At 37.5% G+C, this 6197-nt stretch overlaps 1 pseudogene; it reads right to left on the bottom strand.

Annotated features, from left to right (window-relative positions):
• Positions 1-2821: 2821 nt before the first annotated feature.
• On the bottom strand, positions 2822-5090 carry LOC105301054 (annotated as a pseudogene).
• Positions 5091-6197: the final 1107 nt, after the last annotated feature.

The following is a 6197-nucleotide window of genomic DNA, read 5'->3' as shown; positions in this document are numbered from 1 at the left end:
TTTCCCTAGTTTCTTAAGTAAATGGAATATGGTTATAGTTTTAATCTTTTCTACTAATTCTGTCATCAATGTATTTTCTAGGTCAGTTTCAATTGGTTGATTTTTCTTCTCATTAAGGGTCATATTTTTCTGCTTCTTTGCATACTTGTTAACTTTTATTGGACACTGGACCAATCGTACTGGATATTGTAAATTTTATTGTGTTAGGGTTGGGGTATAATTGTATTCCTATAAATATTCTTCAGCTTTGTTCAGGGATATGGCTAAACTACCAGGAAACAATTCGATCACTTCAGGTATTATTGTCATGCTTTGTTAGGTGGGAACAGAGCAGCATTTAGTCCAGGGCTAATTTTTTCCCAAAACTTGGACAAAATCTTTCTAAATACTCTATCCAATGCTCTGAAAATTGACCTTAACATAGTCAAGGGAGCCTCATGCTTCAATTAATTTTGTGTTTATTTTGTAAATCTACAGATGGAGACCTTTTAGAGCTCATGATATCGATTTTCTAAATTAAAACTTCTCATTATAAGAATACTAGTTCTTTAATAAAAATCTGTAAAATACAGAAAATCAGCTTGGGGGGAGAATCTCCTATACTTCTACTCCCGAGAGGTAATCCTGTTAACATTCTGGGGGTGTTTCCTTTGCTTTCCTAGGTGACATGAGCTCATTCATAGTAATGGAGGGATTCTCCCCTCCCAAAGTTATAGAACTTTTTAAAACTTCATCAAATTGGAGGTGAGGGAGGCTTCGATTAAATCTAAGGAAAACAACCCATCCTAACATGTGTTTCTTGTTCTCAAAGAGCTTAAGATAAACAACCTGGGAAGCCCCGCGGCTGCTCACGTCTGACCCCAGCCCTAAGCAGCTGCCAGGCCTACAAGTTCGTTTTTAGCCTCCTTCCTTCAGATTTTATAAACTTAAGGAACTGTCAGGAAGTTGACAGAAACTATGGCCATTCCCTCACCCTCTGCAATTTTTTAGGAACCCTTGGTTCACGGCTGCCCTTCCAGTCTCAGGGAAGGCTGTCCCTTGGACAAGATGTGATATCAGTATACCTCCAGTAGTTTGTTTTCTGTTTGTTTGTTTGTTTGTTTGTTTGTTTGTTTTTGTTGTTGTTGTTTTTGCTTAAGGAACATTCGAGTGCTTGCCATGTGCTGAGACTTATTCTTGTCTGGGGTTTTACAGAATGACTCCCTGTTCTGGAGGACATCATAGGCTGGAGGGGGAGATAGCATATAACCTAGGAACTGTTAACACTGAGTACATGATCCCCTGTGTTGTTTCAAGACATCAAAGATCTTTGAGGGAAAGGAGGGCAGAACTTTACCTCACCCTCTGCTGGGGGTATCAGAAGAGTTTTTTGTATTTGTTTGGTTTTGTTACAAGAACACCAAATATACTTTACTAGCACGCGCACAAAAAAAAAAGCATAACAAGACAACAAGTGGAAACATACATTAGTAGTCAAAGGGTTAGTGTTGCATACAAACAGCTTTCCTTTTTTGTAGCCTTGGCAATAGCCATAGGGATGTAAAGTAACATTCTACAGCAGCAAGTTAGGAAACTAAGGAGCATTCGCTCACCAGTGGTTCAGAGCACATTAACCAAAAGACACAAGAATGGATTTAACCACTTTAGTGCAAATGTCTAAGATAAAATTGTAAATTCAGTTCAATACAAAGAAGCAAACACTAGAACTTATTACTACTTCCAAAATAGCTCACTCTAATAGTATTGCATACAATTCTAAGTGATAAAAAGGTGCTAAGTAAAGTTTTTTACAGATATAATGGTTGTAGAGTATCTTTTAAATCTGTAATTTAGGTTTCAGATTTTCTATTTAAAATCAACTGCATTGAAATTCTAGAAATTGTGTTCAAGCAATTCAGCTATGAGTTTACAACAGAGATAAATACTGTCATCCAAATTATTAATTACAGTTTAACAATAATCTTAATATCAGCAATCACTGTAGTTACTATTATCTGACTTGTATGGGCATCTTCTAGTCTCATTTTCTTCATAGTTCACAAACTCATCATGAGGATAGGAAAAGATCCAACTTTAATGAATCAACAATTAGACAGTACATGTCTACTTTAAAAATCACACACAGAACTACATTGCAGCCACTATTCCAAATGTCTGTTTTAAGTTAAAGCACTCATTTAAAAAAATAATAATACCCCAGTCTTTAAATAAAATTCTACCAATTGTATAAGTCGGAAATTGTAAGAACTACTATTTAGAAAACCTGGTTTATGTAACAGTACCTTTTTCAGAAGAGACAAGGAGATTGACTATAAACTATATCAACACTTAAGTGAACTGCACTAAGTCCACGTGGCCAGAAAATTGCTTTTTTTCCCTAAAGGAAGGCAGTCTTTATTTTTTGGACTTCCAAAGCTTGATTTATTGTCACTACACACATTGCTACTTTGGGAAGTTTGTAGAAAATTTCTTAGAAAAAAATAATAATTTCAAACATTAGTCACACTGTTCAAATACTCATTCAATATTAATAATTTGTTGTTCGGTAAGAAATAGAATTCTTCACAGCAAATGCCCAGAGTTGTCTCACTCAATTACTTCAGCCATTAAAAATCAAACAGCTAAATCAGCAAAATATTGTCTCTATCTAGGTTGTCTCGATAGGCACCACATTTATCTAACAGCCAATCACATCTGACAGATACTAACATTAAGCTTACGTATTACACTGAAAAAAACCTAACACAGATATGTGTGCCTGCTATTGGCATACTGTCCGATACACATAAAAGCAGATCTAGCCCTTTGAGGACAGGAGAGTTCACTTTGCCTTGACTGGTTCTCATTCTAACCAGCAAATGCTAACTTATTGTTTATAGTAACACTCTTTTTAAAAATCCTGTAACATTGGTGATAAAGGGAGCCCATCAATTCCATCATATGTAGTGCATCTGTAGATTCCTTCATGGCAGATATATTGCAGGCTAAAAGGGAAAGCCCTATTTAGTGACATAGCGAGCAATGGTTCAAAAAACATGCAAGAACTGAGATTTTTATAATGTTCCAAAAGTCCTGTTATAGTGCAAGAGTGAAATACACAGGGATCATGAACATCAAAACTAAAGTTATGATTCCATTGTTAAATTTTGGCATGCAGGAACCTGTTGTAGCAACAGAAGCTCACAGATAAGAGGACTCTCATGCAGAGTCCTCGAGCAAAAATGTACCTTCAGGTTTCCCTTCAAGAAGAGCTTCCACTTTATAACAGTCTATCACTCCCCTGTAACGGGGACTACCTATATCTGAAGCAAATCAGTCACAAGGCAGTGTATGTAATGAATCTGTGTATGGACTTTCTAAGCTCCCTGTCTACTAACATGGGCATAGCTCTCTCTAGACACCTGGCTTTACTTCTGCCTACGTGACTGCGAACACAGGGTAGTTGTATCCTCTTATGAGTCACAATTAGCTTGTGAAATTGCAGAATTGTCTCACTTATTTCAGTCATTCCAGGAGTTAACTTTGGAACCAGGTTATGTAATTAATTGACCTGTGCAGTGGCTTCAAATGTATGTGTCTGTGCATCGGGAGGGGGTCGACCCCTTATTCAATACTACGCTGCCTTCTTTCTTTAAGCTTATCTTCTTTATCTTCTATGGGAGCCAAGGATCGATCAAATGTATCAAAAAAAAAAAATGTTGAATGTGGGCTCATAGGGGCTATATGCTATTTAATCGAATGTCATTTGGGGACTAAATTTGAGCCAGCAGGAAAAGGACATTTCCCAAGCATTAATTCAGAGATATATTTTTTTTCTTTTATTATAAAAAAGGGGGCTTTGATTGTTCGTCATAAGTTCTCATGGAAAAACATAAGCCTGCAGTATACTGCAACATCTATCTGTCTTAGTGACTTCCTACACTTGTGCTGGAAATGCTGTTCTTATCATGTATGGAGCTTACGTCATATCACCTCTCCTTTGACATCCACTTCAAGTCTTACTAAACTTTTTATCAGCACCCAGTGAATTCCATGTGTTTGTAGAACAAGAATGATTTTTCTTCTCACCCCATGGAGCACGTCAAGAGGAAGAGGCTCCTTTTGTAAGTCTCGTTCCTGGGGTGACACGAATCATTATCCGTGTCAATGCCTATTTCAACAATCTGAGGAATTTCAGTGGCAGCATTTTGGTTTCTCCTTGTAGAATTATTTGAAGAGTTTAGATTTTCTCCAAAGGAACTGCTTTGTTGCCGAGGAGCTGAGTCTCCTACACTGATGTTTTTCTCTTCGACAGACAAACATCTGCTGGAACTCATATCCACATTTTCACCACAGCTTCCTCCTTCACGAAAGAAGACATTCTGACACCCGTATTTGAAGTTATCCCACATTTCCCCCACATACACCCACTTTATCCATTGATTTAAGATTGTAGCCAATAGCAGGTGGGGCTTTGGAGGGGCAGGATTCCTTTAAAAGGGCTTCAGAGGAATAGGAGCTTTGAAGGAAATGTGTGGTTCCTCTGGCCACAGATACTTATGGTGTCCTTAACCTGCTACACCTACTGAAAATTGCCCACTATTTTTCATTCCTCTGGTAGAATCTGATTCTCTGTGACATCTTAATACATCTTATAAATGGTGCATGGGAGACAGAGCAACTCTGCTCTCCCGCTCCGCTAATACCCTAGGGTGCCCCTTCTCTTCCAGATAACACATGTATTTTTATCAGTGGCCTACAGGCAAACCAAAATAATATTTATTAACCCTTTATTGTGTACTAGTCTCTCTTCTACACAAAAGTTAACTCATTCTTCTGCACAACAACCCTACTCCTGTTTCTAGTTGAAGAATCCAAGGTACAGGAGGTTCTTCTACCCTAAATTCCACCTGAGGCCTCTAATTCTACCATTTTATCTACTGCTGAGCATCTGTAGTAGTCATGAGTCCAATAGTGCAAATTTCTGACCTAGGAAAAGGGAGAGGTGGTGCCACCAAAAGGAAAAGAAGCAGAGTTCAAATGAAGGGTAATTCATACTTCCTGAGTTTATGTGATGGTGCGGATACTTTACAGGTGTTATCATATTTCATCATTACTTCTTCTAATACCTATCTTGGAAGAAGGGACCATTATCTATATTGTCCAGGGTAAGAATCTAAGACCAAGAGTTTGCCCGATGTCACAGCTATTCAATGTCAATGTCAAATTCAAACCCAGGATAGATGCCAAATATTGGGCCTTTCCTCTACTCAGTGCTGCTTCAGTTTGGGGAAAGGTGGCCTTTTGGTACTTTTGAACTGAAAAACCCAAATAAGTACACTGGATGCCTCTGTGTCTCTGCTTCCTCTCCTTGACCCCCTATGCATACACCCTGATGCCTGTGGGTTTTACATTCCTTCATAACATCCCACAAATATTCATTGAGCACCTACTATATATCTGACTCCTTTCTAGGTCCTGGAAATATAATAGTGAACAAAAGTCACTATCATTCCATGGAGTGGTGGGGTACACAAACAAAAACAAAAACAAAGGCCTCTCCCTCTTCCCAAAGAATCATTCTCAGGTGCACTGCCAGAGGTCACATAAACCTCATAGGGGTCTAAACAAAGGGACATATTAAAATACTGGCGTCTGGATTGAGAAAGTAAACAACTTAATCATCAGGTAACACATCTTTTTGCAAGTCAGATGTTTCCAATCATTTGCTTTCAATGAAATTGAATAAGGACCTCCTGGAGTTGTCAGTTGACGGGTCATTAAAATAAGTTTTAGAATGATTACTATGTGATTTTTGGCACATTATTTGGAAAGAGTTCCAAAAACAACTGAATGGTATTGCTATAGCAAAACCCTTTCCATTAGCATCTACTTATTTTATGTGAACAAGTTTTCTTAGCCACAGACAAAAAACAGGAGTAGAATAATGCAGGACTCTTTGAGAAAAAGTACCTAACATTGCACTGAAATACATCTGCAATAAAATTTCCTTTATCAAAAAATGATGCTATAAGTTATTTTGATTAATCACGCAACGATTAAGAATAAGAATACTTGCAATGATAGGTAAGAAAGTTCTTAGAGAATCACAATTTCAGGAAATATTTTTACAAATTAAATATCAATGTAAATGCACATTTCTGTGGTGGAGAAGTATGATAGACTTCCAAGCATAAAAATATATTACCTGAGGATAA

Source organism: Pteropus vampyrus, unplaced genomic scaffold, assembly GCF_000151845.1.
Source record: "Pteropus vampyrus isolate Shadow unplaced genomic scaffold, Pvam_2.0 Scaffold225, whole genome shotgun sequence".
NCBI classification, from domain to species: Eukaryota; Metazoa; Chordata; class Mammalia; order Chiroptera; family Pteropodidae; genus Pteropus; species Pteropus vampyrus.
Note: the sequence above shows the minus strand (reverse complement) of the source record. Positions and strands in the feature narration are given on the sequence as shown.